Source organism: Mustela erminea, chromosome 17 (assembly GCF_009829155.1).
Source record: "Mustela erminea isolate mMusErm1 chromosome 17, mMusErm1.Pri, whole genome shotgun sequence".
Classification (NCBI taxonomy): domain Eukaryota; kingdom Metazoa; phylum Chordata; class Mammalia; order Carnivora; family Mustelidae; genus Mustela; species Mustela erminea.
The window spans coordinates 57,902,892-57,930,331 of record NC_045630.1 but is presented as its reverse complement, the minus strand read 5'-3'; the positions used below and the strand labels follow the sequence as shown (position 1 = coordinate 57,930,331).

General features: G+C 39.9%; 1 long non-coding RNA gene across 1 annotated transcript in view; it reads left to right on the top strand.

Annotated features, from left to right (window-relative positions):
- LOC116576107 overlaps positions 1-23,526 on the top strand; it is a 42,505-nt gene extending 18,979 nt beyond the window's left edge. The window contains exons 2-4 of the long non-coding RNA XR_004280048.1: positions 3,743-3,837; positions 4,976-5,094; positions 23,452-23,526. This is a non-coding gene — a long non-coding RNA (uncharacterized LOC116576107). The remainder of the gene's footprint in view (positions 1-3,742; positions 3,838-4,975; positions 5,095-23,451) is intronic.
- The last annotated feature ends 3,914 nt before the right edge of the window (positions 23,527-27,440 follow it).

Sequence of the window (27,440 nt, the reverse complement as noted above, 5' to 3'; positions counted from 1 at the left end):
TTATTTATTTTCAGTGTTCCAGCAATCATTGTTTATGCACCACACCCAGTGCTCCATGCAATACGTGGCCTCCATAATACCCACCACCAGGTTCACCCAATCCCCCAAACCCCTCCCCTCCAAAACCCTCAGTGTATTTCTCAGAGTCCATAGTCTCTCATGGTTTGTCTCCCCCTCCAATTTCCCCCAACACACTTCTCCTCTCCATCTCCCAATGTCCTCCATGTTATTCCTTATGCTCCACAAGTAAGTGAAACCATATGATAATTGACTCTCTCTGCTTGACTTATTTCACTCAGCATAATCTCCTCCAGTCCCGTCCATGTTGATACAAAAGTTGGGTATTCATTCTTTCTGATGGAGGCATTAATACTCCATTATAGCAAAATATAATTTATAATAGCAACAAATAATATAACATAAGAATAAGTCTAATAAAATATAAGAAAAACTTTTTAAAAAAAGAGGTAACAGTGCTGTTAGGCTCTGAATCAAGGGTAAAGACCAACATATATCCTCTCTATTATTTCACAGGGCCCTTTACAGTTTAGTTAATGTGCATTTTTCCCTAATCATCTTCTGCATATTTTTAAAATAAACTTTTTATTTTAAAACTGTTTTAGACTTACAGAAAAAAATTGAAACTATCATAAGAATTCTTATAAAACACCCACACCCAGTTTCACCTGTTATTAGCACCTAACATTAATATGGCACATTTGTCACAACTAATGAATCAATAGTGATACATTATTGTTAATGAAAGTCTATGCCTGATTCTGATTTTTTTTTTCTTTTTTGTACTTTTTCTGTTTGAGGACTCCATCAAGGATACGATATTACTTTGTCTCCTTGGGTTCCTCCTGGCTGTGACCATTTCTCAAACTTTCCTTATTTTTGATGACCCTGAGAGTTTTGAGAAATACTGGTCAGGTATTTTGTAGAATGTCCTCAATAGGGATTTCTCTGTTGTTTTTCTCATGATGAGACTGGGATTAAAATCACAGAGAAAAAGTTTCATTTTCATCAAGGGCATGTACTATTAACAGGAGTCCTCAGTGTTGGTATCAACTTGACCACTCAGCTGAAGTGGTATTTGCCAGATTTCTCCAAGTAAAGTTCCTCTTGCTCGTCTTCTCCTACTGTCTTCTTTGGAAGGAAGTCACTAGTGCAGCCCACACTTAAGGGATAAGGAGTTAAGCTCCCCCTTCTTGAGGGCAGAGTATCTGCATTAAATATTTTGAATCCCTTTGTATGGGAAATTTGTCCATTCTCCCTATTTATTTATTTAATCATTTCTTTGAATCAATATAGACTCATGCACATTTATATTTTAGGTTGTTACTGTGCATTTTAGATTAACTAGCTTCTCTGCCTTTAAGACCTACATCATTCAGGTTGAAAACACCTTTTCCTTTCTAGAAAGTAATAGCTTACATATGACTCAAAGAGAAAAAATTGAACAACCCAGTAAGCAGCATTTTATCCTAAGAGAAAATCCTAGGAGCTGATGAAGCTGAAGGACTTGATATTTATCTGGATACCTTGCAAAAAATTATTATTTGTCTCCTTGGACTTTATTGCTTCAAATATGAAAACAAACCTGACTACTTGGTATTCTAATTTTACTGTTTCTTATGAGTGATTCATTTTTGAATTTTGCTATGTCTTTTAATGATTTCGTGTTCTCCATTTACACCCAGTATTCTGGCTTTTTCTGTATGTATAAGAAATACACAATATAAAGACATTTTTAGGTTTCTAATGGCATAGGATTAGAGTTCTTTTGCCCTTGAAATAAGATACTCTTGGTATTCGTTCTTCAGTGATTCACATTGTGTTGATGTGTATGGTTATCTGCCTGGTTACTAGAAAAAAAAAAAAACTGTCAAGAGTTAAACTAATCCCTTGTTACTGCTCAATTTATAACTGAATTTATTTATTTAATCCTTGTAGAATATCTGGGCTCATTAGGGCTTATTACCTTAATTCTAGCAGAAGAGGAATCTTAATTCCTCCACCAGGGAAGTGGACATATTATTAGAAGGCAGTACAGTGCCTGAGGCGCCATGCCTCCTGTTCCTGGTGGCCTTCCCGGATGGCCACGTATAGCATCATACCTTTCTTCTCCACTCAGGACATGTCCTCATCTCTATAATTAAGCTTCTGACTCGTATCTTGCCAATTACTGTATCCTCCACTGATAGAATCTTTAGGGACTACTGTAAGGATAAGGTTTCCAGATCGTCCTGGCCATCAAAATTGGCCGGGAGCATCTCTCTTCAAGCCCCCCATATCCCAGCCTGTCCAAGCCTTGTGGGCACAATCAACTCTCAAGTTCCCTTTTCATTTAATCTAATTATCACTCTTCATACTAATACATCAGACTTTGCCCCATCATATTTTTCCTTCATCATAATGTTACCCACATAAAAAAGATTTCCAGGAACAACCCTAGTAACAAAATGGTCATAGGCACTGATTGCATTTCTTTTTTAGCTGATATAAGTTCAGCCACCCATACATACACACACTCGCAACCTTGGTTCTGTGATAACAGTACAGGTAGATGTGATCTGTAATAAGATGTGATCTGTAATAACAGTGCAGGCAGAAGTGAAGAAAAACAAATGGGAAGAAAGAGAGTGAAATGTTCCATGTGGTCATTCTTCATCTCATTCCCCAGCCTGTGAACTGGTCTCTCAAGTAATGTTTCTGGTCTTAGGCTCCTTTCTCCCAACCCAAATGCTTTGGAAATTAAGGTCAATCTACCTTTATTCTTCTTGTGCTATAAGTCTCACTGTAAGACAAATTAGACCTTCATCTTTCCCCATCAGATTTCAGAATGTGAGGGGAGAAGAAGAGAGGAGAAAGTCTCCCAACACACTCTCTCAGAGACCGAACAAGAAAATAACAAAAACCATTTAAGAGGGAAATACAAGAAACCTTTACAAAACATCTATATGCGACAGGCAATTTTTGCCATGGACTTTTACAAAGGTGAATAGGACATAGAACCCACTTTAAAGACACTCATGGTCTACTTAGAGAGATGGGCCCTTATGCTAAAACACAAACAATTCTACTAAGTACTGTCACTTGAATATATGTTATCCTACAGAAATGCAAGGGTCTGAAGCAAAAAAGAGTTCTTTGTATAGCTCTTAGGGCCGTGTGTGTGTATGTTTTCAGAAAGAGACCACAAAGTAAAATGGGGAAAAAATGGGGCTTGGGGTTGAATCATAGCTCTGCCATAATCTGAATAACTATGGAGAAGTTATTTAAACTCTCCAACCTTCCATATTTTATATGTGAAATAAGGATAATTATCCTCCATTTACATCTTATATGGTTATTATAAAGATTAAATTAGAGAATGTAAACAAATCATCTAAAATTATTTCTGAGACTAAGTTGGAACTTCGTAAGTATTTGTTGAATTTAAAGGGATCATTTAATTTGGTGATCAAAATGAATTTTCTCATAAAAATATGATATAGTTTGTGGTTGTTTAAATGGGACAATTACTGCAACAAATTTATTCCCATTAACTATACCTTAAATAAACCTACTGAATGGATTATGTACATATTACAGCTATTTTTAACGTTTTGTATGATTACTGTTTGTGCAATTTCTAAGCAAGCCATTTAGAAACAAGTTTTTGAAAAATTAAATGTCTCAGACTTATAGTTACTTGAAAGGCTGCCTTCATGTGTGATATTATCTGATTTTACCACAGACTGCCTTCAGACTAGAACTGCAACATGGGCTCTTTCTGGGTCTTCAGTCTGCCAGCCCACCCTGCAAATTTGATTTGCCAGTTTTCATACTCAGGTAAGCCAATTCCTTATAATAAATATCTTTCCATATAAACACTCTATTGGTTCTGTTTCTCTGAGAGACACACTTTGGTTTTAGGTCAGAAGACTTAAGATGTCAGATGTCCCGAAAGTGATCTGTAGACTTAATGAAATCCCAATGAAAATGCCAGCAGGCATTTTTTGGGGGGTAGAAAGTAATCAGTTCATTATACAATTCATATAAAAACACAAAAACCTAGGGGCGCTTAGGTGACTCAGTCAGTTAAGCATCTGGCTCTTGATTTCTGGTCAGCGTGTTCTCATCCCATGCCTCTGCTCCTCCCCCTCTAGTATATGAAAATATACTCTCTCTCTTAAAAAAAAAAATTGTCAAAACAGGGTTAAAAAGATCAATTAGAGGACTAACACCACAAGATTGCAAAACTTAATATAAGGTTATAGTAATTAAGATAGTGTGGCATAGGTGTAAAGATAGAGAGATGGGGAACTAAATCAATGACATGGCATATAATTTAGAAATAGACCCAAACACATATAGAAAAGAGAGTTTTTACAAAGGTGCAAAAGCAATTCAGTGAAGAACACATTATCTTTTCCAAAAGTGAGGCTAGAACAATTAGATATATACATAAGCAAAAAATTAACTCCAATCTACACCACACTACACACAAAAATGTACTCAAAATGGGTAATAGATATAAATGTGTAGACTAAATCTATACAATTTCTCATTGAAAATGGAAAAAAAATTCTTTGTAGCCTTGTGTTAGGCACATTTCTTAGATATGACAGCTAAAGTATAATCCATAAGATTTTTAAAAATGATAAATTGCACTTGATCAAAATGTAAAACTTTTGCTCTTTGAAAAATACTCCTAAGAGTATGAAGAAACAAGCCACAGATAGAGAAAATATTTGTAGAGACTACATCTGTTAAAGGGCTTATATCTGGAATATGTGAAGAGCTTCCAAAACTCAGTAACAAGAAAAATAAAGCTCAATTTTTTAAAAATGGGCAAACAACTTGAATAGACACTTCCTCAAGGAGGATCTATAGATGGAAAATAAGCACATGAAAATGCTCAGCATCATTGATGGGGAGGGAAATGCAAATTGAAACCATAACGAATAACCATTACACTCCTATCTAGAAAGGCTAAAACTGAAAAGACTGCCTATACCACATGTTGGTGAGAATGTAAAGAACCTGGATGGATCTCTCACATGTTGCTGGTGGGGATGTACAACCACACAACTGCTTTGAAAAACAGTTAAGTAATTTCTTTAAATGTGAAATAATACACCTACCCTGCTCCTACCATTTCTACTCACAGGATTTACTCAAGAGAAAGGGAAGCATATATCCATACAAACACTTACCCAGAAATGTTTATTTGTGATAGTTAAAAACTGAAAGCAACCCAGTCGTGTACGAAAAAGTGGATTTAGAAATGAATGGTGGTGTATCCGTACAGTGGAATGGATACCCAACAATAAAACTGATCTGACTACTGATGAACATAGCTACACAATGACTCTCAAAATAATTATTCTGAAAAGGGGAAAAGTATGCACGATATAAGATCCTATGTATATACATCTGTAGAATATGAATTCTTTATATATGTGTGGTTTACCATGTCTATAATATGTCACTAAACTCTTTTGTTTTGTTTAATTGCTTAAGGTTTGAAGGGTATCTCTTCAAGCTATTATAAAGGGATTTCCAGGGAATATTGTTAAGTTAAAAAAAATCAAGGCTTGAGAACACATATATAATATGCTTCTCTAAGAAGGGCGATAAGAAGAGACATAAAAATCATATATACATATGTGCATATATGCGTATATATACACAGATATACATATATTCATGCTATTATAAAAGGATTTCCAGAGAATATTGTTAAGTTAAAAAAAATCAAGGTTGGAGAACATATATGTAATATGCTTCTCTTTAATAAAGGGATAAAGGGTTAAGAAGACACATAAAGATCATATATACATATATATGCTAATATATCCATACATAAAGTATATATGTATAAAGTGAGTGCGTGTGTATTTATACACATACACTTCAGGAAAAATAAATGGAAAGATAACCTCTTAAAAAATGTGATGGTTACCTATGAGAGGAGTGTGATCTGGGAAAAATGAGTTTTACTCAACACTGATACACAGCTGGTGTAGTTACCAAATTTTAAGAGTAAACAGAAGCATGTGGGTAACAAGTTAGAGAAAACTGTTTACATAAAAGTGAGAAAAAAGTCCACACCAGACTTACAGATGCCAAAAGATACTTGAACAATATTTACAAATTTATAAAGAATAGACAATGGGACCCAGAAAGTTTACAGCAAGACAAATTCTCTTCAAAAGGCATAGATCCTCAGACATGCAGGAACTCTGTGAATGCTGGGCATGTCTTGATAAATTCCTGTCCCCAAAGATTCATCAAGGTAATTCAGGACTGGAGAAACTCTAACAAAAGTATTGTTAGTGAGCAGTGAATGAATGTCTTTTTTTTTTTTTTTAAATATTGGACCTAAATGAATATGGGGAATGTGGTTTCAGAATCGGATGGAGACGTTATACATTTTGACAATGGAAAAATGTGATAGAACTGAATGAACATGACAGGGGCACTGGAAGACTGAGAGCACAGAACTTTCTCCTTTTTGTTCATAAGAGATTGATAAATATTACATACAGTTACAATATGTAATTATACATAGTGATTATAGCTCTTTAGGGTTTTTCAAACTGTTTTAAAAATCTGAGTGATCTTTTTGAAACTTTTAACTCATGGCTTGGAGGAACAACATTCAAAAGCTCAGCACTTCCTTTGTTTTCATGTTTCTTTTATCGGCAAGTTTAGTAATGATAAATTTAGCATTTTCAGTAAAAATAGTATCCATGCACTTTTTTATAGAATTGCCTATCTATCATATTCTATCTATCCATCCATCCATCCATCTAATTAATTACCTACCTATCCTCTCTATTTGGACATATACATCTAGAATGATGTTTGCCAGATGTTGACTGATTATTTTGGTTTGGAGAAATTTGGGTAATTTTATTTCCTCTCTATCCTTTGCATTTTTATTTTTTTATTTTTTTATTTTTTTTTAAGATTTCATTTATTTATCAGAGAGAGAGAGGGTGAGAGAGAGAGCACAGGCAGACAGAATGGCAGGCAGAGGGAGAAGCAGGCTCCCTGCTGAGCAAGGAGCCCGACGTGGGACTCGATCCCAGGACGCTGGGATCATGACCTGAGCTGAAGACAGCTGCTTAACCAACTGAGCCACCCAGGCGTCCCGATCCTTTGCATTTTTAAAAAGACATATGTATGTATGTATTTGAAGTAGAGAGAGAGAATGTGGGTACAAGTTGTGGTCGGGGGCAGAGGAAGAAAGAGAGAGAATCTCAAGAAGACACCCCCCTGAGCACAGAGCCCGAGGCGGGGCTCAATCTCAGGACACCAAGGTCGTGACCTGAGCTGAAATCAAGAGTTGGCAGCTCAACCAACTGAGCCACCCAGGCGCCCATCCCTTGCATTTTTTTTAAAGATGTTTACTTATTAATTAGATAGAAAGAGAGAGATCACAAGTAGGCAGAGAGGCAGGCAGAGAGAGAGGAGGAAGCAGACTCGCTGCTGAGCAGAAAGCCCGATGTGGGGCTTGATCCCAGGACCCTGGGATCAGGGCCTGAGCCGAAGGCAGAGGCTTTAAATGGTGCCCCACCATCTTTTGCATTTTTAAATGTTATATATTTATATGATGAATGTGAACCGTATTTTTAAAAATTAAGATTATTTTGTAAGGTACAGCTAAACTGATCAATAATTCAGATATGTCAACCAGTGGAAGAATTGACGAATATTATGAGCTGAAATGTGTCCCTCAGAATTCATAGGTTGAAGCCCTAACTCCCAATGTGACTGTAGTTGAAGATAGGGACTTTAAGGAGGTAATTAAGATTAAATGAGCTCATAAGGTGGCGCCTTAATCCACTAGGATTACCACCCTTTTAAAGAGGAAGAGGCACTAAGAATGTGAAGGTACAGAGGAAAAGCCATGTGAGGACACCGATGAGAGACCTCTCTGGAAACCAGTCCTGCCAGTACTTAGATCCAGACTCCATGACTGTGAGAAAATAGTTGTACTCTTTAAGCTGCCCAGTTGGTGGCACTTTGTCATGGCGGCCCTAACAGACTAATACAGTGAGTAAATTCATCTTTACGCTGCCATTGCAAAGAGTAATTCAAATACAGACCTAGAAAGTATCTTCGATACATCAATAAATGACAAAAACAAATTTTAAGATAATACACATGTAGTATGATTCAATTTCTGTTTCAAAGAAAAAGACAACAAAACGTAATAAATTCTGTGTGCATATCTTTTCATGTGTTTGTAGAAAGAGATACATACCAGATTGGTTTCCTCAGCGATGGAACTATTAGGGAAAAGAGGTCACAATTTTTTAATACATTTCTGTATTGTTTAAAGTGTTACAGTAAACATGCATACTTTTGCAATTAAGAAAAAAAGGGGGGGGCACCTGGGTGGCTCAATTGGGTAAGAGTCTGCCTTCAGCTCAGGTCGTGATCCAGTGGTTGTGGGATCAAGCCCTGCCTTGGACTCCCTGCTCCATGGGGAGTCTGCTTCTCCCTCTGGTCCTCACTCTGCTCATCCTTGCTTTTTTTTTTTTTTTTTTAAGATTTTATTTATTTATTTGACAGAGAGAGTTGACAAGCAGGCAGAGAGGCAGGCAGAGAGAGAGGAGGAATCAGGCTCCCTGCTGAGCAGAGAGCCCGATGCGGGGCTCGATCCCAGGACCCTGAGATCATGACCCGAGCCGAAGGCAGCGGCTTAACCCACTGAGCCACCCAGGCGCCCCTCATCCTTGCTTTCTCTCTCTTAAATAAATAATAAAACCCTTAAAAAAAGAAAATAATATTAATGAAAACATCATTTGGGAAACAACACAAAATATGTTTAATTAGTGTTTGTGTGGTATATACATACTCATATTGATTTCCATCTACATGTCATGTGTCCAACAAGACTTTGTCAGGGATCCTAAAATCTTTCTAATGGAACTGTTCTTTTCTTATTAGTGCAAGTAACATAACCATGTCTCTTCTTGTGTTCCTGGCAATAATTCTCAATGTATATAATTACGCCTTTGTTTTCAAACAGTGATTTTTTTCCCCCCAAGATGTGTGCATAGACACACACATGTGTACACACAGTGTTTAGGTGGATAAATAGGTAGTCTACAAGATTTATTTTTTATTGTATTTTAACTCAGAGTTGGCTATGAAACAAGAACAACAAAAAATCAAAACAAGCCCCTTTTTTTTAGAGAATTGCCAGGGCCTCTGTTAGGTGTTATAGTCTACATACTATCTAACTGTGGGTAGTAATTAATATTAGACAGCTATAAAAATAATTGAAACTGAGAAATCCAAGCAATCACGTATTACTGACAAATCCTTTTCTTCTTCTCAATCTAACAATTACCAGTCTGGAGAACTGGTAACTTGCCTAAAACCCCTCTGGCGGAACGGGAAGGAGAAGCTCAGGACTGAGTGGTGGCCTGTGGAAGATGAGATGGCATTTTTCAAGTAAAACAGGGGCAGGGGCCGCAGGGTCAAGAAGGAAAAACAAATGCAAATCTATGAGCTGTTATTTTAAAACCGAAGAAAAGGAGGTTACACAAGCCACGTCCATGTTTAAATGCTACCTCTCTCGTGGTGTTGGGGGAAACCTTTGCTCGCTTGTCCTTTGTTGCTAAAGATGCTGTTTTTCCACGGAGGCAAAGAGTAATATTTGAGGAAGAGGTTTTACAGATGCAATTATAGCAAAAGACACTAAAGCTCAGGTTTGCACGTGGGTAAACACGTGCTTTCTCACCCAGAGAAAAGTTTAGCTTGGCAGCCTTTGCTGCAAAGCATGACTCTGATCCTAGAGAAAGCCAAAGCTACAGAAAACCAAGTCATCTCCAAAAATAACACCAAAATTAGGGCCTTGAAACTCCTCAGGCTGGTCCTGCTGGGAATGATGATACCCTGATGGTCAGGACCCACGAAGCTACTGAACCCTCAACATTTGCTTTGTACATTAAGGCTCCACTTGGCATCTCAGCCTTTAGAAGAGGCTGTATTCTGGACACGTGCATTTTGGAGGTGAGTTGTGCCGCTTAATTCCTTCTGGAAAATTCTAGGAAAACAAACAAACAAAAAATAGAGTATCATTGAAACCTTTTCTGAGCAAAGATATCTATAGGACAAATAATAAATTGAGCTCCACAAAAATCTATGAAATAATCTGCTTATCCAAAAAAAAAAAAGTCTTTGAAAAGATAGAAATGCAAACCCCCCCATGAGAGAAAAAGTTTGCAATACCTATATCTGAGCTATTAACTTATAGGCATGGTATATATAGAGCTCCTACATATTCAGTTATTAAAAAGACAATTCAAGGCATCTGGGTTGTTCAGTGGGTTAAAGTCTCTGCCTTCGGCTTAGGTCATGGTCTCAGGGTCCTGGGATCGAGCCCTGCATCGGGCTCTCTGCTCAGTGGGAAGCCTGCTTCCTCCTCTCTCTCTGCCTGCCTCTCTGTCTACTTGTGTCTCTGTCTCTGAAACAAATAAATAAAATCTTTAAAAAAAATAATAAAATAAAATAAAAAGACAACCCAATTTCTTAAATACCCAGGGGAAGATTGAGCAGAGTCGTTGTAAAGGAAGATACTCAAATGCTCAATAAGCAACATGAAAGAACAGTATCATTTAACTTTGAGGAAATGCAAATTAAAATAAAAGTAAGGTACCACTTACCCCACTAAGATGGTGGACAAGCCTGAAAACACTGATAGCAGAACAGTGATTAACTATGGCACTGAAATTGCAGGTGTGAGACATGAGGATCTTCCTGAAATGATGAAAATGTTCTGGATCTTGATTGGGGTGTTAGTTACATGTTTATGTATACATGTCATAATCCTCAGCATTTTACTTACAGCCTATGCCTTTTTCTCTGTTTAAATTTGATCTTAACTTTAAAAATTAGATGCATTGCTCTATTATCCATTTAACCACTTGGAAAATATCAGTATGCCGTTGAAATGTGGGAGGAGGAAGGGGAAAAGCTCTCATAGGCATGACTTTTGCTTGCAGTAAATGCTTCTGTTTTTCATGGAATTGGGAATTTTCTAATATTTTTTTCAAAATAGAGGCAAAAACATTCTACTTACCAGAGAGAACAGGTTTTTTTGGAGATATATATACATATAGAGAGAGAGATACATAGATATATAGATATGGACCAGGGACCCAGTGCGCCCCGGCTAAGTGTTTCTCATTTAGTCCAACAATAGAGTCCATTTAATATTAAAGGGCTTATTATGGCTGTCTATATTGGGCAGCCCTCATGGACAAGTTTTCTTAGGATCTTATTCTGCAGTGACCATTGGAGTAACAGAGTCCGAGAAAGGTACTAGGCTCCGAAGACTGGGCGGCCACCGAGGGGCTCCTGCTGCCTGCTCACCCAGGCAATGCCAAGGCAAAGAAAGCCTCTTCTTAGGTGCTGTGTGAGCCAGCTTGACTGTCATTGCCTTATAAGCAGTCGGGGGTTGGCATGACAGTGCCACCCTCAGGGTGACTCTCCTTCTTTTTCCATGATGCATTTTATTGCAAGTTCTATGAACTGCTCATTAAAAGTTGACAAGGAATTTACTTTACGGCTGGAATAATTCTTTTTACTCCAACAAGCAGCACATTGGACTGGGCCCCACAGAAGCAGCTTCCCTCCATCTGTAAGTGAGACCCAAGGCCTGGTAGCCAGTAGGAGGGCAGGGGAGAGTCTTCAATGGGTATGTGTTCCAGGGCTGGTGCTTGCTTAGGTCTGTGCCGGGGCTAGGACCTGGGGTGCAGTGGCACCATTTTCCACCCAGAGCTGGTATTTGGCTCTGATATTTGAACCTGGGTAAAAACCTCCACCTTTAGCCCCCCCCACCACCACCACCAATCATCAACACTGTTCACTTAAAGAGGATTTGTAGCATGGATATTGGTGGACTTCTGAAACAAAGTTTTCAACGGACCCTTCAGTTTTCAAAGCTTCTTAGTTTCCCTAAACAGAAATCCCTGGCAGCCTCTAGAGAGCTAGTATTCAGATCTGCAAACACATTTGTGTTGCAAATTCAGAACAAAATTGGGAATGATGTGTCTTAGTGCAGCAAACAGACTTCTGAGAGCACCACGATTTTAGGCAGTTTGGGGAATTTTCAGCAGTATGGACCGAATGAGCCGGAGAAAACAGCAGCAGCAGATTGGACAGACACATTCAGGAAAGCTCTGAATTTATGTTCTGTGATAAGTGAACTCTCTTTATTCTGGTCAGATGGAAAGCCTCCCTGCAGAGCCAGACCTCAGAAACATCTATCCCACGTGGGAATTTGCCTGGGCAATCTTCTTTTTTTTTTTTTTTTTTTTTTTTTTGGTGGGGAGGGCAATCTTTTTTATATTTGACTTAGCCTGCTCAGTCTTTTCCAGAGTGAAGGTTCCATTTCCATGGTAAAGGTTATAATCTTGAAATACTGACCATAATTTCAGGACCCTGGTTCCACCTTTGTGAATACCTCGAAGCCCTAGAACTCAAGGGTGAGAATCACTGGTTTAACACAAAGTGGTCAGCATCGTGAGGGGCAGAAGAGGTAACTCACAGGCTCCCTGGGGATGTGAGCTGTTTTGCAGGTCAGAGAACTCCGGGCTCCAGGCACAGCTCCTGTTGTGAAGTGGTGCTTAACCTGTGTGTGTTGAACTTCCCTGAGCTGAGCCAGAGCTTGGGGAAAGGTCTTTCAACTAGAGATTGTTCCCTCTTTGCATTAAGCCAGACATCCTAACATTACTCACTGTGCAAGTTTATTATAAAGATTTCATAGGAAAGCACTTTGTAAACTAGGGAGCACTTCCATGGAAGTGTCAGGAATGATGATCACGATGAAGGGGCTGGTGGGGAGCGTGAAGACAATGAGCTTGACACGGACATTGATGGTAGTGTTTTAAAGATGGTCACAACTGACTGTGAGTCCTGGATATGGTAGCCAGTGGGTACGCGTAAGGGAAAGGATATGGGCATGTGGGGGTGAAGGTGAAGGGGTAGTGAAACGGAGTCGGGAGAGAGAGAATACATCCACCTACACCAGCCCTGATATTACCACCATTTCCACAACTGGGTCTCTGCCAAAGTGATCATGAACAAGAAGCTGTGCCAGGATACCAGGCCTGGCCCGGAGACCTGCGGAAGGTACTTGCCCGCTGATAACTGGTTTTCCTTTGTGAACGAAGAGAAAACTAGAGTTTCCAAGATTGCCAATCAAGACGTTTGGATTTATCTCCCCATTTGTTTTTCCTCCTGACATTTGAAACTTTCCATATTTGCATATTATATTTGGAAGAGGTGGTTGCCACTCCTGGGAGAAAATATCTACTGTTGGATGAGCTGCTTAATCCAGTTGGTGCCAATGGGAAATGTCAAATGATTATGTTTATTCTCTTTTCCTCCAACTTGGCATGAGTAGGATTACATGCTAAGCTCTGAGCTCTAGCAATTCACTCAACTAGGAAAAATAGGGTTTCTTTTTTCTCCTTTTCCTTTTATGCAAATGCCTCTACTTCCCAACTCCTAGCAATTACATAAACAACAGTAAGAGAGAGAGCATGCTTGTGAGAGGCAAGGGAGATAGAGAGGGAGAAAGAGAATCTCAAGTAGGCCCCACACCCAGCGCAGAGCCCGACATGGGGCTCAGTCTCATGACCCTGAGATCATGACCTGAGCCAAAATCCAGAGTAGAACACTCAACCAACCAAGCTACCCAGGTGCCCCTAAAATATAACCTCTTATATTAAATCACTATTTACAAATCACAACAACTCTGAAGTAGATAAGATGTACATATTATTTGCATTTTTTCAGGGAGAAAAATCGAAGTCTTAGTATTTAAGTAGCAACTTAAAATCAAAATGATGGAGGCACCTGGGTGGTTCAGTGGGTTAAAGCCTCTGCCTTCGCCTCAGGTCATGATCCCAGGGTGCTGGGATCGACGCTCTTATCAGGCTCTCTGCTCAGCAGGGAGCCTGCTTCCTCCTCTCTCTCTCTGCCTGCCTCTCTGCCTACTTGTGATCTCTGTCTGTCAAATAAATAAATAAAATCTTTTTAAAAAATCAAATCAAATCAAAATGATGTTAATTGAGAAAACCAAGACGAAAGCCCATATATTCTGGCTAAAAGCATCATCACCTTTTTTCTGAACCATATGTCTCCCTGCACAATATGAATAAAAATTAAGTGTGGGGCACTTGGGTGGCTCCGTGTGTTAAAGCCTCTGCCTTCAACTCGGATCATGATCCCAGGGTCCTGGGATTGAGCCCTGTGTCAGGTTCTCTGCTCAGCTGGGGGCCTGCTTCCTCCTCTCTCTCTCTCTGCCTGCCTCTCTGACTACTTGTGATCTCTGCCAAATAAATAAATAAAGCCTTTAAAAAAAAATTAAGTGAAAGCTTTGCAGGAAAGGATACATGAATACTTATTATGGGGTATCAACAAAAAGCAATGCTGATTTAGAGGAACTGTAATTTAAAACAAAACAATAAAAAACCTTCAGGTTAGAATGTATATAGCCCTTTCTGAGAAATGCAAAATAAAGGACCCATAAGGGCTTCTACAGGTACCCCATGAAATCAGTGTCAGGGTCATTGCTTTATACTCAGAGTATAAATAACAGCTGTGAGCTACTCAACATCAGAAGCAGGAGAGGCCCCAGCAGTAAGTTCTCAGGCCCTCAGGTCACACAGCTAAGTCCGAATCCCCGCTCAGGATTTGAGCAACCTTAGGCAAGTCGTGTATCTTTCTATGTCTCAGATTCCTTCTCTGTCAAATGAGAATGGCTGCCTCTGGGGATCGTGAGAAGGGAATTGGGAATAGTGTGTCCAAGAGTGCAGCCCATAAGAAGCATACAACAAATGTCAATTATCATTTTTTTAAAGATTTTATTTATTTATTTGACAGACAGAGATCTCAAGTAGGCAGAGAGGCAGATAGAGAGAAAGAGGGAAGCAGGCTCCCCACTGAGCAGAGAGCCCAATGCAGGGCTTGGTCCCAGGACCCTCGGATCATGACCTGAGCCCAAGCCAGAGGCCCAACCCCCTGAGCCACCCAGGTGCCCCATCAATTATCACTGTTAATGAGAAAAGAACATTTGACCAGAAGTCTAGGACACATATTCCCACTTCACAAATTAGCTGTGTCATTTTCAGCAAGTACATTAAACCATGGGCCTCAGTTTCCTAGTGTCACATTGAAAGGCTTCGGTGAGTGGTTTCTGTGTCATTTAGCACTCTTTTAGTTGCAAGTGACAGAAAAGTCAACCAAACCCTGCCTAAATGTAGAATGTGTTATTGCCTCATGTAATGGAAATTTCTAAGCATGACAAATGTCAGAGCTCAAATGATAGAGTTAGAATTTGGTTTCTATTTCTCGGTTCTTCCTTTCATCACGTAGGTTCAGAAAGCCAGTAGAGCCAAGAGCCGCAGGCAAGTTAGTGTTCCAGCAATATGAACATAGTTGATAGGTTATCATGAAGATTAAATAAGTGAAGGCCCAGAAAGCACTTAGAACTCTGCCTTAGGAATTTGTGCTCCGTACAGAATACTTAACGGGTTTATTTCCACCTGAGGCAAGATGATGGCAGTAGCTTCAGAACTTAGACCCTTTCGGATTCATGCCTAAAGAGAAGGAACGGTCACGTGAGTTCCAGAACTCTAAGCAACATCACATGGTCTTTTCTGGTGCTAAGAGACCTGATAAACATCCCTGAATATAAGATTTCAATTGGCTGGACCTGAGTCATAGGCAGACTGTAACAGACACTGTTGGTTACTCACACAACTCACATCTGTCACCTTCCTCCTTGTTAAAAGAAAGCCGAGTCTGATGAATGTCCACCTCACCTGTAATTGTACCTGATGGTAATCTCACCCTCCTTGCCAGGTATTGGCTAAGATATGAGCATATGGTAAAAGTTGGACAAAGGATATATGAAGTTGAGTCTGCTGCAGGAGTTCTTAAAAGCTTTCAGAATAATTTAGTTCTACATTGCTCTGTAATCTCAGATTTGCTAACCGTGTTGAGTGATAGGAAAAGGACCAGAAAGTCTGAACTTACTCGAACTGAGAGAAAAAGGAACTGAGTGAAATATCATCTTTCTCCAGGACTCTATATTGTTCCAGGTTTAGAGATACAAAGGTAAGCCACAGGCTTTGAGATAAGAGAACTAATTTACAGAAAATCAGGGCTGACCAGGAGTAGCCTAAAACACCAGTCCAAGGATTTATCAGAGTTTTTCATACAATGTTGCAATGAACATAATTTGAATTTGGTATTAACAGTCTGACTTTATAAGAAACACATTTTATCATTTACTTAAGATGGATATGCAACATTATAAAAGGTAGAAGATTATAAATTCAAAGAAAGAAATGTGTTAACTAAAATATCGCCAAGTCGTATTTTGAAAGCAACATGACGAATTGAGATCATTATAAGTTCCTAGACACACAGAGTTGATGTTTTATTCTTAGGACCTTTATGAAATATCCGTGAAGAAGACCTAGCAGTATGCCTATGTCTGTGATATTTAAAAGGCACTCAGTAAATCATTTACTCCTTTCAGACCTTCTTTTCTCCTGAAACCTAATGGAATCTTTTCAAGGGCATTTGTTACAGCTCCCACCGAACAAACTTTACCTATTAGGAATCTCTAATGTATAGAATACAGAGGGACATATGGTCCAAGGGCTTAGTCCATGAGGATACTACCGGCAGGCAACAGATCCTCCAAGACAAAAATAACCAGCATCGTGGATAGAAACCGCAGCTCAACCAGCGTTTCCCCTGACAACAAAGGTATTACTCATGCGGCACTTGCGAAAAGGGGATACAGTTGGCAAGAAATGACACAAAGTATGGGAAGCTAAGATTTAAACATCACACACTACACTCATACTCAAATATCAATATAAAGGATCTCATTAAAAATACAAAAGTCCTGCATAAGATTGAGGTATGATTCACAGAAACATTTCTGCTGGTGTAGGATTTCTCTGATCCTCTACATTCAGTTGTTTTTAGTCCTTGATTTGCAGATTTCAGTTTTAAATCACTGCTCACGCTGCCACTTCTCTGCATAAAAAGTTCCAATCAATAAAGCCAGGGTTGTTTGGAAAATGCTTACCATGAAACGTGTCGAGCCACTGTCTTTTATGCATTTAGCTTTTTAATTGACTTTGCATGCATCAACTCTGCCTTCCAGTAAGTAGACACAGTTCCCAGGGATTGTCAAAAGACGCCTGGCTCAGGAGCAAATCTAATCCAGTTGGTGCCATTGAAAAACCTTAAATGGCAGCTTTCATCTTATTTGCAAAAACTCCCTTGGTTCAGGTTACATGTTAATCCCAGTTGCTATATCAGCTTTATGGCAGCAGGGGTGGGGGTGGACTTGGGGGCTGTTTTTGGCCAAGCCTTAGTTTTCCTCTTCTTTTATGTAAATGATTAGCTCCAGCGAAATCCTATAATGGGAGCGGTATCTAAGTCTGGAAGGCAGGCCAGCTCTGGGCCCAAACTCCTCACCAGTTGTTCCTGAGAAATAGCTGTCAAACACATAGAGATTTAACACTCACCATTCTTGCTTTGATGAATACGGAAGGCAACAGCCTGCGATAGAGACACAAGTTTATTTGTGCATCTTTTTTCAACACTGCTAGGGAAAATTCGATCCCTCAGATGCATGCATAGATCTCCGTGACCCAACGCAAAATTATGACCATAGGGGTAACACTTTAGCCCTAAGTGACTTTCCAAAATAAACAATGTAGGTTTTTTTTTCTTTTCTTTTCTTTTCTTTTTTTTTTTTATTGAAACCACCCCAGGGCTTGTTGTCCTTGGATGCAATTCTTAGCTTCCTATCCTGTCACACACTCCTTATGTGTATTTGTCCGTATGCACGTTTAAGAAAATGATACCAGTCGTCTTGAGTTTGGTTCCCATTCATCTCCCATATAGGATCTGGTCAGTCTACTTCTATTTCCACATGTGAATGGGGAGTAAGAGAGGGGAACCACCTGCCGAGTACAGAGCATGGACATTGCTCATTCTAGAAATAGTACCTCCTTTGGTATACACAGTAGCTCAGGGAGGTGCTGGCTATTATTAGTCTCATTTTACAGATGAGTAAGCCTGAGGCCCAGATGGTTTAAGTGATTCTGTCAAGGTCCGACATCTAAAGAATGACCTGGTTGGGATTCGGTGCCAGGTTGCCTCCTCCCTCAGACTATGTTGCTTCAGATCCAGGGATTTCATAGACACTTACAAAGAAAAAAGCATGGCTTTTCTTTGTCTGCTTCTCTCACTTCTCTGAACCCTGTGTGTCTGTATTCAACTTGTGCATTGTACACACAGGACACTCAGCAGGGAGTTTAAAGATCAGTTCACAAAAATCTGTTACTCTCAGGTCTCAATCAGATTCCACCTGTAAGGCCATCATATGGTAACATATAGTGTGATTTGAAGGTTTCCTGGATGTCACTTTCATTTCCCAACCATTCCTGCTGAGTGTCATTAGACTGATACTCCTTGTGCATTAGTCATGACCTTCTCAAACGTCTCTTTTGCAATACTCTGGATGACCAGGATTAGCCTCTCAAACCATGAGCTGCCCTCATAATTGATATCATTTCACCCATCAGAGTTTCACCCCAGTAACAAGCTGCCATTTGAACAGCTTTAGAAGAAGGGCATGTCGGGGGTTATAGAGATGGCAAGATAAAAACTTAAATAAGTCTGGTGTCTAGAGACAAGCTAAACTAGGTCCAAGTCTCTGCCATCTGACCTTGGATGAGTGGCATTTCTTCAACAGCAAAGTGAAGATAATGGCACCCTCCATTTCCAAGTGTGGCGTGGGAGTAAATGAGGCAGCAGAGATCTAGCCCTGGGAGGGATCCATAAGTGCCGTGGGCTCTGATCAATTGTAGTTCTCAATCCAGTGATCTCTGGGAAGAGAATGGTGAGCTACATCTAGGCTGGACAGAACCTTTAATCCATTTGGACTGCTCTAATAGAAATACCATAGATTGGATAATTTATAAACAGCAGAAATTTATTTCACACAGTTCTGGAGATCAGGGAACCAGCACGGTTGAGTCTGGTGAAGACCACCTTCTGGGTTACAGACTCCTGACCTCTTGCTTTGTTCTCATGTGGCGGAAGAGGCAAGGGAGCTCTCTAGAAACTCTTTATAAAGGCAGAGGCCTCAAAGCACCTAGGACTCTCCCACGCTTTCACCCCTCATACCATCCTGTGAGAGGTTAGGATTTAAACATATGAATTCGGAGGAGGACACAAATGATCATACCATAGCACATGGGTCGTTCTATTAGTCACCAACACTGATGGCCAAGGGCTCTTGGTCTTCTCTAGAAGCCTCGTGCTCCTAGCCTTAAGTAGTTTCTGACATAAAAGGCAAGAAAGCTCAAACACATGAAAGATTAAAGAAGCCCTAAATAGACATGTAATCAAGTATAGCCACCAGCTCACTGTAAGTCTAAACATATATGTGCCAAGAAGAAAGTAGGGGTGAGAGAGTGACATGATCCAGGTAGGACTGGTCTAAAATGAGCAAGGCTCTAAGATGCAGGAGAGTTAGACAGACCAGTTACCTTACCTTTGGGTACTGTCACTTGTCCTGTACAATGATAAAGTACCAGAGTGCTGCACGGCCCAATTTTCAGGGGATTCTTAACTTATGAACAGAAGGAAAAACCAGCATTTTCAGAACAACCCTAAGAGTGATATATTATTCTCATTGTCCATATTCTAAGGCTGAGACTCAGACAAATTACATAATTTGACAGAGATCACAGAGCTAGTGATGGAGAGAACAAAATTTCTTCTGAAGTATGCCTGATTCTGAAGCATATTCTTGTTAAACTCAAGAGAACAACCCTATGCAGTCACCTGGACATTTGAACCAGGCATGTGACTTCAGAAGCCCACGTGTGAATTGTTGGCCTAATATTGGGCCACCTGGTTGAATTTCATAATGGAATTTTCCTTGAAACCTGCTTTATCCACCTACTAGGGCCTTCCCAACTGCTGATAAAATAAAAGGACTCAGAATTCTGCAACCACCTCTGGGTGATGAGAAGTCGCAGAGGTTTAAAACACTTCATGGAGATGCCCGGTTCCCCTTAAATTCTTTCTAACACAGTGAATACACATTCAGGAATTATCATGGGAGTGGCTCAGTGGACGATTGGAAAGGCACCCTGTGGTGGTTTTCTGCAGGGCCCAGACCCAGGCTTTTTCCTTTGGATGAAATAGGTTGAGGCTCTGCTTCCCAAATTCCTGCCCACAACCAGGGAAAACCTTAAAAGGCTTTCCCCTTCTCCAGTGACAATATTTAAAATAGTTAACACCAGAGCTGGCTAATGGCTGAGCCGCAGAGGAACCAGGGTGCCCAGGGAAGGTAGTTGGAGGATCCATCCTGGAAACTATGTTCCAGCTGTTACAAGAGCATTTTGGTGTTTTAACAAGCCTGTGGCTGTCCTAGTATGTAGCAGCTAAACATCATTTCTACCTTCCTCCCTGCTTTACGCATTCTCTTAGAAATACCTGTACTGCTGGGCACTCTCGAGGCTTGGGAATACCACAGACTGTCATAAAGGTCTCTAAAATGTGCTCAGCATCCTCATCTGCAGAAATGGACTGGAGTCTGTCAGCCTCACTTCTTATCATGGCCCCATGTAAACAGATAGACCGATGCTAGATGGTTCCTAACTAAGTAGCCAAAGACTGTGCAGTCCGCAGGGCAGACCGTACCTACAGAGCCTTTCTGTTAGAGACAGTATTTTCTAACAGACTGACAACCATAAGCCAAGCCATGCAGTCATCAAAACAAACAAATAAAAAACCCCGTGTTTAAGAGTAAATGCAGATCATGTGATAGTCAGTTTGATATGACCGGGACCCCTCTCCCCAGTTAGTGCGACTGTTTCTAATCTTAGATGAAGAGGAGTTCCTGGAGTGAAGCTATTTGTATAACCCACGAGAAGACCTCCCACCCCCACATCTTTAACTGCATTAGGTCTGGAAAAGTTAAAATGATTTCTAAGTGTTCCGTCAGAACCAGGATGCTTATCAGTCTGGTGTGGCTACTTGCCTGCATCTAGCTCCCAGTTAATCTCAATGCTGCTGAGCCTGTCTCCTGTGGGGAAGGGGGTGCAGACTCCCTGCTGTGCAGAAAGGCAGCCTATAGGCAAATTGAGGAGCAGATTAACCCCTTGTGTTCCAAAGTTGCCCAGAAAAAAAACTCAACTACAGTAGTGGAAGTCCCCATTATTGCAAATAGTCAATGTTTTAAAATTCATGAGGAAAATATAAGTTCAAAATCTCAGAAATGCCTCAAAAACCAAAGTCTGAGGAACCAGTTAAGTAGAAGAGATCTGCTGTAAGCTGCCCATTTGACAAGAATGACTGTAATGCGTGAGATAAGGAATGTTTTTAATGGCTTCTTTTACCTAAAGCTTACAGTTTATCCTAGTATCACGGATGTCTAAGATGCCAGGCAATCTCATACCATTTATATTTCTGGGTTCAAATCATACTAATTCTATTTGACATTTATGTGACTTGAACAGATTGCTGATCCTCTGAATCTCAATTTCATTGTGAGGAAATTAAAAATACCTTTCTCGTAGCCTTATGAGATGGTTTTAAAGACTGAATGTAGTTCTGTAATGTATGTTAACAGTACATGGCATCTAGTAGGTTCCACATAATTGCTAGTTCCATTTCCTAATAGTACTTATAGTAAGCCATGCCATGGGAAGCCCACGAACATAAATAGAAGAGTTGGAGGTGCTGCAGATAAAGGGGAGTTCCATAGTATGAACAATCTGGGGGTTTTTTTGTTTCTTTTATTTGTTTGTTTGTTTTCTTGGCAGCTAAACTAGCAGAAGAAAATACTCTGTTTTTCTCAAGTTCTCATCTCCTGATGCCCATTCTGTTCACAGGATCTGGAGGCTGAACCTGAGCCCATGCTGCGTGGGTATACCCAACAGGGAGGAGGGTGAGGGGAAGTTAAATGCCAGGGAGCTCCTAGTTCCAGACTCCTTCCCTAACCTAGCAAATTCCTGCCCCTCGGGGCTTCTGACCAATCTCTCCACCATGGACACATCCCCATGAGGGACAGTAGGCAAGGATTTACTCAGTTTCCTCTTTCCCCTAAGCCACACTCAGATCCTTGGACGCTTGACAAGAGCTGAGGTAGGAATGCTCAATATGCACAAACTTCCTTTCTACCATCTTCAAAGCCAGTCTGAACTTTCCCAGACATTAGCTTACAGCACACATATACAGTGTGCACACCTATACAGTACCACATATGGCACGTAAAAATGACTTTTCTTCAATCAAAAATACCCCCTCAACCAAAAAGAATGAGTTTTTTACTATAGTCTCACATACTTCTATTGCTTCAAATCTCTCCTAAAAAGTTGGAAAATAACGCTGATAGGTCTTAACGCAGTATTATACAAAGATGTATCATTAAGAGAAAGCACTACCAAAATGATCTGGATTTCAGGAATGCACATGCTAAGTGAACTTCTGTCTCTTAAAATGTCATAAGGAGACAGGGCTCCTCAAATTTACTAATTTACAAATTTACCTGATGTTTTTGGTTGTTTTAGAGTTTGGGGTTTTTTTTGTTTCTTTTATTTGTTTGTTTGTTTTCTTGGCAGCTAAACTAGCAGAAGAAAATACTCTGTTTTTCTCAAGTTCTCATCTCCTGATGCCCATTCTGTTCACAGAAAGAAAACAATAACAAAACAAAAGCAGTGAAAGCAAAACAAAACAAAACACATAACATCTCTCAATGTGTTGAGCACAATAACACCCCCTTTCGAAATACGCCCTCCCTGTGTTGTGTTTAATGTCTAAAGGAAACTTGCCAGTGTCATTAGGACTGTGGACCTTAAAATAGGGAGATTACACTGGATTCTCCAGGCAGGCCTAAACAATCACATGAGCTCTTCAAAGCTGCTAGAGTCAGAGGGATGCAGGGAAGATGAGGCAGAGAGGCGGTCACAGAGGTTCACAACGTGAGGAGGTCTTCATCCACAGCTGCTGAGTTTGAAAATGGAAGATCTCCCATAAACCAAGGAATATGGTTGCTCTCTAGAAAGATTGCTGCCTGACAGTCCACAAGGAGTTAGGGACCTCAGTCCAACAACCACAAAGCACTTAAATCTGCCAGTTACATGAATGATCTTGCAAGTGGGATTCTTCCCAGAACTTCCTCATCAGAGCCCAGCCAGGTGACATTTTGACTCTGGGCTTGTGAGATTTTGAGCAGGGAATCCAGTCAAGACCACTCAGACTTCTGACCCATAAAACTATGAAACACTAAATTTGTATTGTTTTAAGTTGTGAAATTATGATAATTCGTGATCGAAGCATTAGATTAATATGTTTATTAGACACTTTCTTCTTTCCAGAAAGTGGCACAAATAAAGTGATCAAACGCTTGTGCCTTTGGAAAATTCAGTTCTTTTGGGAACTGAAATCTCGGCAAATCTTCTTTTAGAAGTGAGAAGTGGAGAGAAGAAGGAGAAAAGGCATGCTACGTGCGTCCACCTCTCACTCAAAACTCTCTCAAGCAAGGATTGCTCATTAAGGATAGCACAAGCATCAATACATAAGAAGAAAAAAGAATTCCTAAAAACCTGCTTTGAAATTGTTAAATAACACTAGGACTGATGAAATAAATAATGTTATTCGTTTGGTTCTACATTATGAAGGATGACTATTGTTAAAGATTTAAATAATGACTTGAGACCTAAAATATGCAAACTGTCTTTCAGTTGAATTGTAAGCCTGAACTTATCTGATGTCAATGAAGATTCTACTAGAATACATTTCCAATCCTTTCTTCAAATGGGTCATCCAACACTTTGGGGAGATAAGAATTTCCTCTGAAAAAAATAATACAGAGATATTTTCATCATTTGGATAGTGAAAGGAAATATGTTTTCTGGAAAGGTAAAATATAATTGTGGTTAAAGGAAGTTGAATATAGACATTAGGGCAAAGGAATAGTTAACCCTACATAAGCAAACAGTAGGTGACTTATGTAAGAATTACATCCAATGGGAATATATAAATCTGAGAAAGTTAACTAACCCAGAAAACTCACATTGCAATAACATGGTTTTGATTAAGACTTTTTGATGATGTGGCTAGTGGAGAATATGAGTCATCTCTTATGAGGTGCAGAAATGGGTGAACCAAAAAGTCACTTGTTAGGGAAAAGAAGGTATGAGTTACTGTAAACAAGTTACTATATATTGTCAGCAAAGTAGCAAAACAACTACTTGAAACCATTGAAACTCTTGGTTGAAGCTGAAGGGAGGCATGTGGGTAAGGAACCTTGACTGAGTGCAGGCTTTGAGTTCCTCTTCCCTAAGTTTCTTGTAAAAGCTAGAGAATACAATAGAACAGAAATCAAATTGAGTAGAAATGATGGCACTAATGATACCTGGTGTGAACCAGGTACCTGGTGTGGTCTTTCCCAAACCCATTTCACACAAACCTGTAGGCACAAGCCCTTTGAGGTAGATATGTCTGAGGTTTACCTGAGTTCATTGTGGCCATATTTCTTGGTGCAACTTACACATATGCTATTCATTTTTAGACCTTGTATATCCACAAGAAACAGATGCTTCTTGAAACTATGGACATGGAGATTTATTTTGTTCAAGTCAACAAGGTGAAATAAAAGAATAGAGCATTTTGGGTCAAGTCTTTAAAATTTTCCATCACACCATCTGCATTCCCATTCAGTCCCCAGATTACTTGGGAAAGCAGTAAGACTTCACTTTCAGGCCAAAGTTACTCAAAATCAATTACTTAAACACTTCCCCAGTGGGATTATCTGAATTTGCAAGACCATGTGTGTCTTTTATACTTACAATTTCTTTCTTCTTTTTATTTAAGAACATCTGAAATAGTTCAAACTTTTAGAAAAGTGCAGAGAATAATTTATTGAACCGCATTGTAATTACTATGCAGCTTTATTAAAAATTACTTTCTTTTGGTCAAATTCATAATCAGATCATCTAACATAAGACTTGCTGAAGGTGTCTGATTGGTGCCAGACCCTGAAAAGGTGCCTTTTTGTATATATATTTCAGTCCTGCTTTTGCCCTCTCTGTGATTTCCTCTTTCCAAAGCAGTCAATGTGAGTTTATTCTGTTCATTCTGTTTTCTAAATGGAAAGGAAGGATAGCTTTACTGGGGATTTCTGTATAATGGTTTTTTTTTTTTTTTTTAATTCGATACTTAGTACTACATCTTTAGTCTCCTTGGTCCTCCCTACATCAAACGCTATCTCCTTTTACTTAAAATGAGTCACTCATCTTCTCCCACACCCTCCTCCCACCGTAATGAGATAGTCACCGCTCAGACTACTAAGAGTTGTAATACATCCCCACCCATTCTGCCGCCTCCCTAAGCCTGGCCTCTCTAGCTATCCCTTGCTGTGTCCCCATTACAGGCCCTCAATCCTCCTCTCCTCCTTCAGACTGTCACCCACAGACAGATTCTTGTTGTCAGCGAACCCACCTTTTCCTGAAGAGTGTCTCCTTCCACTCCCTGGTCCCATTTTTCTTCTCATCTCTGATATTTCTAAGCATACTTGAATTCTTTGTTGCCAAAGAACATACAAGAAAAATCTTTCAAAACAACAAAGGGAAGGAAGGCCTTTTAAAATTAAGCTCGAGTATCCTCTTCAAAACGCACACTACTGTTCAGGAATGGTTGCCTGATTCTGTCAATGGTAGAGCAGGTGTCAAAAATTAATGAGTTTGGGGCACCTGGGTGGCTCAGTGAGTTAAAGCCTCTGCCTTCGGCTCAGGTCATGATTCCAGGGTCCTGGGATCGAGCCCCACATCAGGCTCTCTCCTTAGCAGGGAGCCTGTTTCCTCCTCTCTCTCTGCCTGCCTCTCTTCCTACTTGTGATCTCTGTCAAATAAATAAATAAAATCTTAAAAAAAAAATTAATGAGTTTGTTCAGATTCCCATAGATGTAGCCATTCTAGCTGCCTCTGAGTGTTCTTTCTGCTGTGGGACATTCACTCCTAAAGAGCTGGCAGTCCTGTGGTCTTGTTTCAATGAAAGGATTGAATATATAGCTTCTCTCCTGGTAAGAGCCAGTAACCTATTCCCTCTTCCACAGCCACAAGATAATACCACACACACCAGTTGTCTTTTATTTCACTGGCCAGACTGCACAGATGATAAAAATGATCACTCGCTCTTTGAAAAGCTTGTGGGACATAATCTATGTAATGTTTAATTTCTTTCTTGTGACAGCGGCAATTCCTGTATGATCATACATTGTCAATTAAAATTTGTAGATGGTCAATTTCAAAGGCTTGGTAAAGTATTTTATTTTATTGTTTTAAAGATTTTATTTATTTATTTGAGAGAGAGAGAGGGAGCATGAGTAGGGTCAGGGGTGAAGAGGAAGAGGGAGAAACAGACTCCGCACAGAGCAGAGAGCCTCATGTGGGGCTCGATCCCAGAACCCTGGGTTCATGACCTGAGCAGAAGGTAGATGCTCAACTGACTGAGCCATCCAGGTGCCCCTTATTTTATTGATTAAAAGAAATTTTAGGATGAATTGATGTTAGGATAGTTTGATTCAGAGCATATCTTTGATCCATTGAGACAAGGGCTCATAAACTTCTTTAAAAGATTTGCTTTTAACCACATTAATGCTGATTAAAGTTTCTGGAGGTCATGGCTTCAGCAATGGCTCAGAAGGAAAACATCCGCTCTGACACCTTGCTGGTCTTCAGGGCTGTGCACTGGCCCTGGAAGGAGAAAAGGGATCTACCTGTTCCTTCGACTTCGATTCAGGCCTCCTACTTCAAGACACAATTGGAAGAGGATAATACGTAACATAGAATCAGGATTTCCTTTTAAGAAAATTTCTATTACTGAGTACAGTGAACTTTGGGAAAAGTTCAGTTTGGAGTCATTTTTGTTTAGGTGAGGGGTTTGGTCATGTCTCATTTCCCCCAAACTAGTTCATCCGTCTCAGCTTCTGAAGCTGAAAGAATTGAATCCTGAAACACGTTTTATTGCTGTTTCTTTAGGATAGTGAAGGAGTCTTGGAATTTAACATCTCCCCAAACCTGAAGAACTTAAAGGCCCACTGTGTACTCCAAAATCAAAATCATCTGTTCAGGGGGGACTGAGACTTCCTGTGGAAAGTACAAACTTTTAAAGTTTTCCGTTTTCATTGCTCATCTGAAATGATGTAGGATTTATGATTTCATATTACATGCAAGTACGAAAGCACCCTATTAGATGGGTAGGTTATTCCCATGGGTTTTGTGACTGTCAGTCTTAGGATGGAGGGCCAGGTAGTCGAGGCCCAGATGTGTGCAGAAACAGATGTGCCTGCCTCTCCTGCAGAACCAGAG